The sequence below is a fragment of the Ambystoma mexicanum genome, chromosome 4p (assembly GCF_040938575.1).
Source record: "Ambystoma mexicanum isolate Mex_15411 chromosome 4p, UKY_AmexF1_1, whole genome shotgun sequence".
NCBI classification, from domain to species: Eukaryota; Metazoa; Chordata; class Amphibia; order Caudata; family Ambystomatidae; genus Ambystoma; species Ambystoma mexicanum.
The window spans coordinates 66,815,421-66,830,858 of NC_090927.1; positions in this window are offsets into that span (position 1 = coordinate 66,815,421).

Here is a 15,438-nt window from a genome sequence, read left to right on the forward strand (position 1 = left end):
TTTAAGATGAAGATGTTTAAATATCCAAACCACCCATGGGAGCTTGGCCCTATCGGGATTTATTAAAAGCTTAAATCTATAAATTCATGACTCCATATAGCTAAATGTGTTATGCCAGGGTTATGAAATTGTTTATGAAATTGTTTTTTTGTAATGTCTGAGCACAACGAATATTACATATTACATTTTATATCTTGTCTTTCTCTGTCGGTAGAGTTGTCTATGTATAATGTGTGTACATTCCCTTTCGCTGTGTTCTATTTTAAATGATTGTCTTTTAAATGATTGTCTTTTAATGATGGTTTAAAATGATTGTTTTTTGATGTTTTTTTGTAAAGGTTTGAATAAACCATATACAAATAAAATAAAAAATAAAAAATAAAACCCTTTGTCAAGCTCCAGTTCTCAGAGCTCCTGACTACCACCAACCCTTCATTGTACAAAGAGATGCTTCCAATATAGGTATAGGTGCAGTACTCGGTCAACTGGATGAGAAAGGTAGGGAGTACCCCATTTGCTTCATCAATAGGAAACTGAAGGAACCTGAGACAAGGTGGGCAACTATTGAGAGAGAATGTTTTGCCACTGTGTGAGCTTTGAAGAAGTTTAGACCATACTTGTATGGATCTACTTTCATCATTCAGACAGACCACCAACCCTTCAGATGGTTGATGCAAATGAAAGGGGAACACCCAAAACTGCTAAAATGGTCAATCTGCCTCCAAGGATTTGATTTTAAAATTGAGCACAGGTCAGGATGTCACCACCAAAATGCTTATGGTCTCTCTAGGATGTTTATAACCAACTAGAGGTAAGAGACTCATCCAGGAATGGATTAGATCCTCCGGTCCCTTAGTATGGGGGTGCGAGAGTTAGGGAGAATTCTCATTCTATGGCTAATTTCCCTTACCTATAGAGTCCCACAGCAGCTTTGCTGGATTTGAAGGGTTTGTTTCTTTTTACCTGCTAAGAGTGAGACTCTTTTTCCCACAGTTAGGCATTTTTGCTTGTGTGTTCTAGGCTATTTTTGTGTTTAATGTCTATGGGATTTTCTCACCCCCATAGGAACCATCTTTATTCACATGTGTTACACAGCACCCTCAGTGCAGTGACACAGGGGTGTCGTAGCGACCCTCAAACATAGACTCCATACCCTGGGACTGACTACTGTCTCCCAGGGCATTTAAAGTCCCAATTGACTTTACTAGTCAAATTCTATGAACTTAACCAGTACAACCCATCTTACTATGGAGGTACTGGATAGGGTTAATAGTTTTTCCCTTAGGTTCATTTTTGAGGGGGTACCGTAAAGTCCCTCCCCCTAAAGTTTCTGGCTGGTGGCAGTGGTTACTACCATAAATATTCGACCGCAAATATTTTCCTATGGGATTTTCCCATTGTTCGAGGCTACCACTTTTTCTGACAGCCTCTAACATACCGCCGGTTTATTTCAATTTTAACTTTACTCCGGTAGGTTTTGTTTGCCAGAACTTTAATATAACTTCTTTCTCGTGTCTTTCTCAAAACTCCTAACCCAGGTCGGGGATCCTTTGTTCGTCCTTTTGGCGGGCTTCTGCCAAGAAGCCTTCCTTTCGGCGCCACTGAGTCTGGGGTGGGTCCATTGTGTGGGAAGGGGAGTAGGACCACTGGACAGGGTTGCCTTCGCAACCCATGTCGCACTCTATCCTGATAGGCTGAAGGGTCTCCCACCAAGATGACCACTCCACTGTGTGAGTGACAGCTAGGCTGTATGAATGGGGATCTTTTTGCATAAAAGCAGGGTCCTGAGGACTGGAAGAGCAAGACGTCGCCACTGGAACTAAGAAGCCGAAGAGGAGAGAAGCCAAAGACACCGGCAATGACTGAACCACCGGTGAAGCCCTGCTGTAGAGTGTCACCACTTTTCTCCACACGACGAGAGGAGATCTTCATCTGCAAGAGCCTTCTTCCCTTGAGCTGGTGGGGCCAACCAGTTTGCCAATCGCCTTACCGGACCTGCCTTGGTCGAATAGCCAGTACCAAGTACTCGGTGGCTGGATAGCCAGGCACCAGTCCACCCAGACCGCGATTTAAAGGAGCGTGCCTTTTATTCGTCGGGCAGCAACGGGCTGGTATCATCCTTGGGTGGTGCAGTAACTCGAACCTTCCTCCACGACGAGAGCCTCTCTTCCTCTGCTGGATCATCTGAACTGCAGAAACTACCAGGAACAACCGCCACCGCAGGAGCCACTTCTTCATTTAAAAGTACATTGTTCAGCCAGGCCGCCCTTTCTTCGTGGTAGCACTAAAGGTGTTTTAGCTCCTTTACCTACCTGTTGGGTTGGCCGCCCCTCTCTCTTAACATTGTCTTTTCAACGTCTGCATCCATCTTTCAAATTCGTTAACCAAAGACTTGACTGCAGCTACAAGAACATTTTGCTCCTGGGCCCTTGCCCTGTACCACTCACTCGGGCACATGCCTACTGACTCTGGCTATATTTGTTAGATCTGCCTTCTTTAGATTGATTCTCATCTAGAACTTTGTGTTCACCTATTTCTTACAACGCCCTCTCCTTCCCTTTTCTAAACCTTGTGAAATGCCATTTTGCTCAGTTTTCATTTAAGTATTGCCTGTACTGATGCACTGTCTTGCTTAAACTGGTTCACAAACTTATGGGAAGTGTTGCTTGGGTGTGTAAGAAGGTAATTCTGAAAAACGTGTGTTTTACCTCCCTTGTGAGAAATTGCTAGAGTATCCCTTGTGTGTGGTTTTCACTGTGCCATTTTGCTCAGTTTTTACTCTGGATCACTTGGTCTACAATTTAACTTGGAAGTGTGTATATTTTTCCTTCGACTTAATTTAACTTGCTTGATGACTGTGATACATGTGTTTTATTAGAAGTGTATAAAATAAAAATATATCTAATTTTTAATACAAAGCTTTGGTCAGTGTTTCCTTGTCCCATAGTACTGTAGGCCTAATGTGTAAACCCTGAACACTGCTCATATCGCTCTTGAGATAAATCTGACTGCTCAGCCACAGCTACCAACTAAATCTTTGTGGTAGAGACTGATACCAAAGGGGATGTTTTGCTCTCACCTGTAGTCTTAATCTCCTGTAGTGCTCCCTAAGGGAACTGCACAGGATTCTGCCTAACACCCTCCTTCCCCCTTGTGGTATCCCTCCTTCCTCCCTTGCACGGCCCCTCCTTCCCCCTTACACTGTCCCACTTTTCACCCTTGCAGTATATGTCCTTCCCCCTTGCACTGCCCCTCCTTCCCACTTGCACTGTCCCTCATTTGCCCTTGCGCTGTCCAGTCTCCCCCTTGTGCTTTCCCACATGAACCTTTTGTGTTGTCCCACCTTCCCAACTTCCACTCTGCCACCTCTTTCCTTGCGCTATCAATCTTCCCTCTTGTGCTGTCACTCCTTCACCCTTACGCTGCTGCTCCTTCACTCTATAACGCTGTCATCCAGCCCACCTGTGTGCTGTCACTCCGTCCCCTATTTACACTGTCACTCCTTCCTTGAAATGTTGTACAATGCTCCTGTGTAGTGTTGCTGGCCTTGCTTTCATCTATTGGATTTCTTTTATTCTCACTCATGTTGCCATTTATTTCTGATCCCCCATCTGGGCCTCATATAAGGTCTGTAGTTGAGCCCATGTGAGCCCCCACCTCATGCATCTAAGGCCTATTAGATGATCCATTGTGGAACCCCCACCTCTTTACTTTTTACTTTACTTTATTACATTTATATAGCGCAACCATAAACCCATAGGTGTGAGGGCGCAGACAAGACAAAAAAGGTCAAGCATACTAGTAGATCCGGAAGTAGACGGAAAGATTAAGGATCGTGTACTACTACTTGAAAAGGAAGGTTTTTAGGTCCTTCTTGAAGTTGCTCAGGGTTACAGATTATCTCAACTGCACTGGTAGAGTGTTCCAGATAACTGGTGCCACAAAGGCAAAGGCACCCCATTGGGCTTTTTTCGGTTTTGACTTTGGGCTGGTGGCGCAGGTTTTGATTGTTGGAACGAAGATTTCTACGATTGGGGTTTATTCCTATGTATCTTTGAAGGTAAGAGGGCATAGTGCCCTTGAGACATTTAAAAGTAATAACAATGAGTCTGAAGGTAATACGCTCATCCACGGGCAACTAGTGCAGCGCGCGACGTGCCTCAGACACATGTGCTCTATAGGTCAGAACTGAGATAACTCTGACGGCTCCGTTCTGCACCACCTGAAGGCCTTTTTGCTAGCCCCACCTAAGAGGCTGCAGCAATAGTCCAATTTGGATCCTATGATGGCACGAGCAATGGACTCTGCATTAGGTTGAGAGATACATGGTCGCATGTGGGATAGCAATTTGATATAATAGGTGGCCGAAGACACAGTACTAGCCACATAGGAATTCATAGTGAGAGATTGGTCCAGCACTACCCCCAGTATCTTGACTTTGGGAAGAGAGGAAATGAGAGCATCTCCCAGCTGAAAATGTTTGTACGCTGGGTCTAATTTGGACAGGATGCTGTTATAACCCACAACCATGAGTTCCGTCTTACCTCGGTTTAAAGCGAGATTGTTCAGCATCATCCAGTGTCCAATGATTGAGAAGATGCGATTGAGTTCTCTTTCATCCTGGTTGTGCTGGACAGTGAGGGGGATGACACATTGTGTGTCATCTGCATAATTAGAGAATAGAATACCCTCCTGGGCAAGGTGGGCGAAGAAAGGAGTCATGAAAATATTATATATGCAAGGAGACAAACCGGCTCCTTAAGGTACACCGAAGTGTATCTTAATAGCAGGAGCTTTGGCATCATGAGCGCTTACTCTACTAGATCTATTAGAAATAAAGGAGAGTAGTCAATTAGTGGCGGACTGCGAGCAGTTGGCTACAGACATAAGCCTTTCTGCCAATATGACATGATCAACAAGGTCGAATGCTGCCGATTGGTCCAAAGAGATGAGAAGTGAGGCCTTCTAATTGTTCATTCTTTGGAGCAGCTGTGACTTGAGATCCAATAATGAGGTTTCAGTGCCGAAACCTTGTCTAAACCTTGACTGGAACAAATTGAGAATAGGGTGTGAGCTAAGGTGTTGAGCCAACTGAGTATAAGCCACCCGGTCCAGTATCTTTAATAGGAACGGGGTATTAGTTATTGGCCTGTAATTAGTGGGTACTCCTTGATCTAAACTGGGTTTTTTCAATAATGGAGTAACCCAGGCTTGTTTCAGGTCATCTGGAACCGTACAACTCCGAAGTGAAGCATTAACGAATCTACATATAGCCTGTACCAGAGTAGGGGGCATGTTTTAATGATAGTAGAGGCACATGGATCACCTGTGCAATTAGTTGCTTTGAGTTTGTCGATAATGGAGGCAAGCTCCACCTTTGATATGGGAACAAAGTCAAAGATGGGGATATCTGGATCCCTAGTAAAGATATGAATGGCCGTATGGGTGCTCTGTATATCAAGAGCACTTTTTTGGTGGCTATGGATTCTCGAATACCATTAAGTTTATTGGTCATGGCATTCTGAATGTTCAAACACCAGTCGTCATTTTTTATGATCATCGATACTACAGGTTCTGGGATAGTCATGCATCTAAGTCCTGTTAGATGATCCCATGTGGGACTCCCACCTCATGCATCTAAGGCCTGTTAGATGATTCCATGTGGAACCCCCACCTCATGCATCTAAGGCCTGTTAGATTATTCCATGTGGGTCCCCGCCTCATGCATCTAAGTCCTGTTAGATGATCCCATCTGGGACTCCCACCTCATGCATCTAAGGCCTGTTAGATGATTCCATGTGGAACCCCCACCTCATGCATCTAAGGCCTGTTAGATTATTCCATGTGGGTCCCCACCTCATGCATCTAAGTCCTGTTAGATGATCCCATGTGGGTCCCCCGCCTCATGCATCTAAGGCCTGTTAGATGATTCCATGTGTAACCCCCACCTCATGCATCTAAGGCCTGGTAGATGATCCCATGTGGGTTCCCCCGCCTCATGCATCTAAGGCCTGTTAGATGATTCCATGTGGAACCCACACCTCATGCATCTAAGGCATGTTAGATTATTCCATGTGGGTCCCCACCTCATGCATCTAAGTCCTGTTAGATGATCCCATGTGGGTCCCCCACCTCATGCATCTAAGGCCTGTTAGATGATTCCATGTGGAACCCCCACCTCATGCATCTAAGGCCTGTTCGATTATTCCATGTGGGTCCCCCGCCTCATGCATCTAAGGCCTGTTAGGTTATTCCATGTGGGTCCCCACCTCATGCATCTAAGTCCTGTTAGATGATCCCATGTGGAACCCCCACCTCATGCATCTAAGGCCTGTTAGATTATTCCATGTGGGTCCCCCGCCTCATGCATCAAAGGCCTGTTAGATGATCCCATGTGGAACCCCTACCTCATGCATCTAAGGCCTGTTAGATTATTCCATGTGGGTCCCCCACCTCATGCATCTAAGGCCTGTTAGATTATTCCATGTGGGTCCCCACCTCATGCATCTAAGTCCTGTTAGATGATCCCATGTGGGTCCCCCGCCTCATTCATCTAAGGCCTGTTAGATGATTCCATGTGGAACCCCCACCTCATGCATCTAAGGCCTGTTAGATTATTCCATGTGGGTCCCTCGCCTCATGCATCTAAGGCCTGTTAGATTATTCCATGTGGGTCCCCACCTCATGCATCTAAGTCCTGTTAGATGATCCCATGTGGGTCCCCCGCCTCATGCATCTAAGGCCTGTTAGATGATTCCATGTGGAACCCCCACCTCATGCATCTAAGGCCTGTTAGATTATTCCATGTGGGTCCTCCGCCTCATGCATCTAAGGCCTGTTAGATTATTCCATGTGGGTCCCCACCTCATGCATCTAAGTCCTGTTAGATGATCCCATGTGGGTCCCCCGCCTCATGCATCTAAGGCCTGTTAGATGATTCCATGTGGAACCCCCACCTCATGCATCTAAGGCCTGCTAGATTATCCATGTGGGTCCCCCGCCTCATGCATCTAAGGCCTGTTAGATTATTCCATGTGGGTCCCCCACCTCATGCATCTAAGGGCTGTAAGATGATACCATGTGGAACCCCCACCTCATGCATCTAAGTCCTGTTAGATGATCCCATGTGGGTCCCCCGCCTCATGCATCTAAGGCCTGTTAGATGATCCCAAGTGGGGCCCCACCTCATGCGTCTAAGGGCTGTAAGATGATACCATGTGGAACCCCCACCTCATGCATCTAAGGCCTGTTAGATTATTCCATGTGGGTCCCCCGCCTCATGCATCTAAGGCCTGTTAGATGATTCCATGTGGAACCCACACCTCATGCATCTAAGGCCTGTTAGATTATTCCATGTGGGTCCCCCGCCTCATGCATCTAAGGCCTGTTAGATGATCCCATGTGGAACCCCTACCTCATGCATCTAAGGCCTGTTAGATTATTCCATGTGGGTCCCCCACCTCATGCATCTAAGGCCTGTTAGATTATTCCATGTGGGTCCCCACCTCATGCATCTAAGTCCTGTTAGATGATCCCATGTGGGTCCCCCGCCTCATGCATCTAAGGCCTGTTAGATGATTCCATGTGGAACCCCCACCTCAGGCATCTAAGGCCTGTTAGATTATTCCATGTGGGTCCCCCGCCTCATGCATCTAAGGCCTGTTAGATTATACCATGTGGGTCCCCACCTCATGCATCTAAGTCCTGTTAGATGATCCCATGTGGGTCCCCCGCCTCATGCATCTAAGGCCTGTTAGATTATCCATGTGGGTCCCCCGCCTCATGCATCTAAGGCCTGTTAGATTATTCCATGTGGGTCCCCCACCTCATGCATCTAAGGGCTGTAAGATGATACCATGTGGAACCCCCACCTCATGCATCTAAGTCCTGTTAGATGATCCCATGTGGGTCCCCCGCCTCATGCATCTAAGGCCTGTTAGATGATCCCAAGTGGGGCCCCACCTCATGCGTCTAAGGGCTGTAAGATGATACCATGTGGAACCCCCACCTCATGCATCTAAGGCCTGTTAGATTATTCCATGTGGGTCCCCCGCCTCATGCATCTAAGGCCTGTTAGATTATTCCATGTGGAACACCCACCTCATGCATGTAAGGCCTGTTAGATTATTCCATGTGGGTCCCCCACCTCATGCATCTAAGGCCTTTTAGATGATCCCATGTGGAACCCCCACCTCATGCATCTAAGGCATGTTAGATGATCCTATGTGGAACCCCCACCTCATGCATCTAAGGCCTGTTAGATTATTCCATGTGGGTCCCCCGCCTCATGCATCTAAGGCCTGTTAGATTATTCCATGTGGGTCCCCACCTCATGCATCTAAGTCCTGTTAGATGATCCCATGTGGGTCCCCCGCCTCATGCATCTAAGTCCTGTTAGATGATCCCATGTGGAACCCCCGCCTCATGCATCAAAGGCCTGTTAGATGATCCCATGTGGAACCCCTACCTCATGCATCTAAGGCCTGTTAGATTATTCCATGTGGGTCCCCTACCTCATGCATCTAAGGCCTGTTAGATTATTCCATGTGGGTCCCCACCTCATGCATCTAAGTCCTGTTAGATGATCCCATGTGGGTCCCCCGCATCATGCATCTAAGGCCTGTTAGATGATTCCATGTGGAACCCCCACCTCATGCATCTAAGGCCTGTTAGATTATTCCATGTGGGTCCCCCGCCTCATGCATCTAAGGCCTGTTAGATTATTCCATGTGGGTCCCCACCTCATGCATCTAAGTCCTGTTAAATGATCCCATGTGGGTCCCCCGCCTCATGCATCTAAGGCCTGTTAGATGATTCCATGTGGAACCCCCACCTCATGCATCTAAGGCCTGTTAGATTATTCCATGTGGGTCCTCCGCCTCATGCATCTAAGGCCTGTTAGATTATTCCATGTGGGTCCCCACCTCATGCATCTAAGTCCTGTTAGATGATCCCATGTGGGTCCCCCGCCTCATGCATCTAAGGCATGTTAGATTATTCCATGTGGGTCCCCCGCCTCATGCATCTAAGGCCTTTTAGATTATTCCATGTGGAACACCCACCTCATGCATCTAAGGCCTGTTAGATTATTCCATGTGGGTCCCCCACCTCATGCATCTAAGGCCTTTGAGATGACCCCATGTGGAACCCCCACCTCATGCATCTAAGGCATGTTAGATTATTCCATGTGGAACCTTCACCTCATGCATCTAAGGCCTGTTAGATTATTCCATGTGGGTCCCCACCTCATGCATCTAAGTCCTGTTAGATGATCCCATGTGGGTCCCCACCTCATTCATCTAAGGCCTGTTAGATGATTCCATGTGGAACCCCCACCTCATGCATCTAAGGCCTGTTAGATTATTCCATGTGGGTCCCTCGCCTCATGCATCTAAGGCCTGTTAGATTATTCCATGTGGGTCCCCACCTCATGCATCTAAGTCCTGTTAGATGATCCCATGTGGGTCCCCCGCCTCATGCATCTAAGGCCTGTTAGATGATTCCATGTGGAACCCCCACCTCATGCATCTAAGGCCTGCTAGATTATCCATGTGGGTCCCCCGCCTCATGCATCTAAGGCCTGTTAGATTATTCCATGTGGGTCTCCCACCTCATGCATCTAAGGGCTGTAAGATGATACCATGTGGAACCCCCACCTCATGCATCTAAGTCCTGTTAGATGATCCCATGTGGGTCCCCCGCCTCATGCATCTAAGGCCTGTTAGATGATCCCAAGTGGGGCCCCACCTCATGCGTCTAAGGGCTGTAAGATGATACCATGTGGAACCCCCACCTCATGCATCTAAGGCCTGTTAGATTATTCCATGTGGGTCCCCCGCCTCATGCATCTAAGGCCTGTTAGATGATTCCATGTGGAACCCACACCTCATGCATCTAAGGCATATTAGATTATTCCATGTGGGTCCCCACCTCATGCATCTAAGGCCTGTTAGATGATCCCATGTGGAACCCCTACCTCATGCATCTAAGGCCTGTTAGATTATTCCATGTGGGTCCCCCACCTCATGCATCTAAGGCCTGTTAGATTATTCCATGTGGGTCCCCACCTCATGCATCTAAGTCCTGTTAGATGATCCCATGTGGGTCCCCCGCCTCATGCATCTAAGGCCTGTTAGATGATTCCATGTGGAACCCCCACCTCATGCATCTAAGGCCTGTTAGATTATTCCATGTGGGTCCCCCGCCTCATGCATCTAAGGCCTGTTAGATTATTCCATGTGGGTCCCCACCTCATGCATCTAAGTCCTGTTAGATGATCCCATGTGGGTCCCCCGCCTCATGCATCTAAGGCCTGTTAGATTATCCATGTGGGTCCCCGCCTCATGCATCTAAGGCCTGTTAGATTATTCCATGTGGGTCCCCCACCTCATGCATCTAAGGGCTGTAAGATGATACCATGTGGAACCCCCACCTCATGCATCTATGTCCTGTTAGATGATCCCATGTGGGTCCCCCGCCTCATGCATCTAAGGCCTGTTAGATGATCCCAAGTGGGGCCCCACCTCATGCGTCTAAGGGCTGTAAGATGATACCACGTGGAACCCCCACCTCATGCATCTAAGGCCTGTTAGATTATTCCATGTGGGTCCCCCGCCTCATGCATCTAAGGCCTGTTAGATTATTCCATGTGGAACACCCACCTCATGCATGTAAGGCCTGTTAGATTATTCCATGTGGGTCCCCCACCTCATGCATCTAAGGCCTTTTAGATGATCCCATGTGGAACCCCCACCTCATGCATCTAAGGCATGTTAGATGATCCTATGTGGAACCCCCACCTCATGCATCTAAGGCCTGTTAGATTATTCCATGTGGGTCCCCCGCCTCATGCATCTAAGGCCTGTTAGATTATTCCATGTGGGTCCCCACCTCATGCATCTAAATCCTGTTAGATGATCCCATGTGGGTCCCCCGCCTCATGCATCTAAGTCCTGTTAGATGATCCCATGTGGAACCCCCGCCTCATGCATCAAAGGCCTGTTAGATGATCCCATGTGGAACCCCTACCTCATGCATCTAAGGCCTGTTAGATTATTCCATGTGGGTCCCCTACCTCATGCATCTAAGGCCTGTTAGATTATTCCATGTGGGTCCCCACCTCATGCATCTAAGTCCTGTTAGATGATCCCATGTGGGTCCCCCGCATCATGCATCTAAGGCCTGTTAGATGATTCCATGTGGAACCCCCACCTCATGCATCTAAGGCCTGTTAGATTATTCCATGTGGGTCCCCCGCCTCATGCATCTAAGGCCTGTTAGATTATTCCATGTGGGTCCCCACCTCATGCATCTAAGTCCTGTTAGATGATCCCATGTGGGTCCCCCGCCTCATGCATCTAAGGCCTGTTAGATGATTCCATGTGGAACCCCCACCTCATGCATCTAAGGCCTGTTAGATTATTCCATGTGGGTCCTCCGCCTCATGCATCTAAGGCCTGTTAGATTATTCCATGTGGGTCCACACCTCATGCATCTAAGTCCTGTTAGATGATCCCATGTGGGTCCCCCGCCTCATGCATCTAAGGCATGTTAGATTATTCCATGTGGGTCCCCCGCCTCATGCATCTAAGGCCTGTTAGATTATTCCATGTGGAACACCCACCTCATGCATCTAAGGCCTGTTAGATTATTCCATGTGGGTCCCCCACCTCATGCATCTAAGGCCTTTTAGATGATCCCATGTGGAACCCCCACCTCATGCATCTAAGGCATGTTAGATTATTCCATGTGGAACCCCCACCTCATGCATCTAAGGCCTGTTAGATGATCCCATGTGGGGCCCCCGCCTCATGCATCTAAGTCCTGTTAGATGATCCCATGTGGAACCCCCGCCTCATGCATATAAGGCCTGTTAGATTATTCCATGTGGGTCCCCCGCCTCATGCATCTAAGGCCTGTTAGATCATTCCATGTGGGTCCCCACCTCATGCATCTAAGTCCTGTTAGATGATCCCATGTGGGTCCCCCGCCTCATGCATCTAAGTCCTGTTAGATTATTCCATGTGGGTCCCCACCTCATGCATCTAAGTCCTGTTAGATGATCCCATGTGGGTCCCCCACCTCATGCATCTAAGGCCTGTTAGATGATTCCATATGGAACCCCCGCCTCATGCATCTAAGGCCTGTTAGATTATTCCATGTGGGTCCCCCGCCTCATGCATCTAAGGCCTGTTAGATTATTCCATGTGGGTCCCCACCTCATGCATCTAAGTCCTGTTAGATGATCCCATGTGGAACCCCCACCTCATGCATCTAAGGCCTGTTAGATTATTCCATGTGGGTCCCCCGCCTCATGCATCAAAGGCCTGTTAGATGATCCCATGTGGAACCCCTACCTCATGCATCTAAGGCCTGTTAGATTATTCCATGTGGGTCCCCCGCCTCATGCATCTAAGGCCTGTTAGATTATTCCATGTGGGTCCCCACCTCATGCATCTCAGTCCTGTTAGATGATCCCATGTGGGTCCCCCGCCTCATGCATCTAAGGCCTGTTAGATGATTCCATGTGGAACCCCCACCTCATGCCTCTAAGGCCTGTTAGATTATTCCATGTGGGTCCCCCGCCTCATGCATCTAAGGCCTGTTAGATTATTCCATGTGGGTCCCCACCTCATGCATCTAAGTCCTGTTAGATGATCCCATGTGGGTCCCCCGCCTCATGCATCTAAGGCCTGTTAGATTATTCCATGTGGGTCCCCCGCCTCATGCATCTAAGGCCTGTTAGATTATTCCATGTGGGTCCCCACCTCATGCATCTAAGTCCTGTTAGATGATCCCATGTGGGTCCCCCGCCTCATGCATCTAAGGCCTGTTAGATGATTCCATGTGGAACCCCCACCTCATGCATCTAAGGCCTGCTAGATTATCCATGTGGGTCCCCCGCCTCATGCATCTAAGGCCTGTTAGATTATTCCATGTGGGTCCCCCACCTCATGCATCTAAGGCCTTTTAGATGATCCCATGTGGAACCCCCACCTCATGCATCTAAGGCATGTTAGATTATTCCATGTGGGTCCCCACCTCATGCATCTCAGTCCTGTTAGATGATCCCATGTGGGTCCCCCGCCTCATGCATCTAAGGGCTGTGAAATGATACCATGTGGAACCCCCACCTCATGCATCTAAGTCCTGTTAGATGATCCTATGTGGGTCCCCCGCCTCATGCATCTAAGGCCTGTTAGATGATCCCAAGTGGGGCCCCACCTCATGCGTCTAAGGGCTGTAAGATGATACCATGTGGAACCCCCACCTCATGCATCTAAGGCCTGTTAGATTATTCCATGTGGGTCCCCCGCCTCATGCATCTAAGGCCTGTTAGATTATTCCATGTGGAACCCCCACCTCATGCATCTAAGGCCTGTTAGATTATTCCATGTGGGTCCCCCACCTCATGCATCTAAGGCCTGTTAGATGATCCCATGTGGAACCCCCACCTCATGCATCTAAGGCCTGTTAGATTATTCCATGTGGAACCCCCACCTCATGCATCTAAGGCCTGTTAGATTATTCCATGTGGGTCCCCCGCCTCATGCATCTAAGGCCTGTTAGATTATTCCATGTGGGTCCCCACCTCATGCATCTAAGTCCTGTTAGATGATCCCATGTGGGTCCCCCGCCTCATGCATCTAAGTCCTGTTAGATGATCCCATGTGGAACCCCCGCCTCATGCATCCAAGGCCTGTTAGATTATTCCATGTGGGTCCCCCGCCTCATGCATCTAAGGCCTGTTAGATTATTCCATGTGGGTCCCCCGCCTCATGCATCTAAGGCCTGTTAGATTATTTCATGTGGGTCCCCCGCCTCATGCATCTAAGTCCTGTTAGATGATCCCATGTGGGTCCCCCGCCTCATGCATCTAAGGCCTGTTAGATGATTCCATGTGGGTCCCCCGCCTCATGCATCTAAGGCCTGTTAGATTATTCCATGTGGGTCCCCCGCCTCATGCATCTAAGTCCTGCAAGATGATCACATGTGGAACCCCCACCTCATGCATCTAAGGCCTGTTAGATTATTCCATGTGGGTCCCCTGCCTCATGCATCTAAGGCCTGTTAGATTATTCCATGTGGGTCCCCCGCCTCATGCATCTAAGTCCTGTTAGATGATCCCATGTGGGTCCCCCGCCTCATGCATCTAAGGCCTGTTAGATGATTCCATGTGGGTCCCCCGCCTCATGCATCTAAAGCCTGTTAGATTATTCCATGTGGGTCCCCCGCCTCATGCATCTAAGTCCTGTTAGATGATCCCATGTGGGTCCCCCGCCTCATGCATCTAAGGCCTGTTAGATGATTCCATGTGGGTCCCCCGCCTCATGCATCTAAGTCATGTTAGATGATTCCATGTGGGTCCCTGTTTGGGAGAATTCTCAAAATGTGCTAATTTCCCTTACCTTTTGAGACACCCAGCAACTTTGCAGGATTTCTGGGATTTTATTTTTTTACCTGGAAAGAGTGTGAGCCTTTTATCCCGCTCTTTCATGTATTTTGATGTGTGTTTTACTGTTGTGTTCTTTGGGTATGGTGTTTTAAACAAACTCCATCGCATCATCTTTTTCTTGTGTGCCACACAGCACCTTCAGTGCAGTGGCACAGGGGTGTCTTTCAGACTCCCCAAGGTTTAAATACCTTCTCTGGGACTGACTACCGTCTCCCAGAGCATGTAGAGTTAAACTGACTTTACTAGTCTCTTTAAATTTACTGACCCAGCACACACTATCTTCCGACAGAGTGCTGGAGGGGTTGCTTAGCTTCCCCTGAGTCAAAACACTCATGTACCAGTAAAATGCTACCCTTTCCTACTTTAAATGGCTGGTGGCAGTGGTTTAGATCAAATTACTATGATTTTTCCCAACCGCTAACAACGGTTGCTAAAAATCGGTTCAGCCATGTTTTTCAGTATGGCGCCCAAGGCCTATCTGGTCATCTTTTTTCGCCATTTCTTTTAGGAAAGGTCCTTCTTGTGTTTGTCTCGGCGCACCAAACCAGGTTTAATCCCTTTGTTCGTTCGCCTTTGGCGGGCTTCATTGCTGAAGCCCTCCTCTGGCGCCAGGGTGTCTGGGGTGAACAGGATGTGAGGGAGGTGCCCGAAACTCCCTGTGCTTAGTCTCCTAGGAGACCTGAATGCACGGTGGTGTGATTGGCCGACTTGCTGTCCGGCAAGGACAGCCACCCTGCTGTGTGAGTGACAGCCAGGCTGGAATGAATGGGGGAAAACTGTTTAAAAGCAGGTCTCTGGGCCTTGGAAAGCAGAGTCGGCCACTGGAACGAAAGAACCGAAGAGGAGAGGAAGGAAGAGGACTGCTGCAACTCCTGGACGACCGGTGAAGCCCTGCTGCAGGTCCGAATCGCCTGAAACTCCGACGACAGAGAAGACCTTCAAGGTTAACTTCTTCCCTTGAGTTTGGTGGGAACAACCAACTC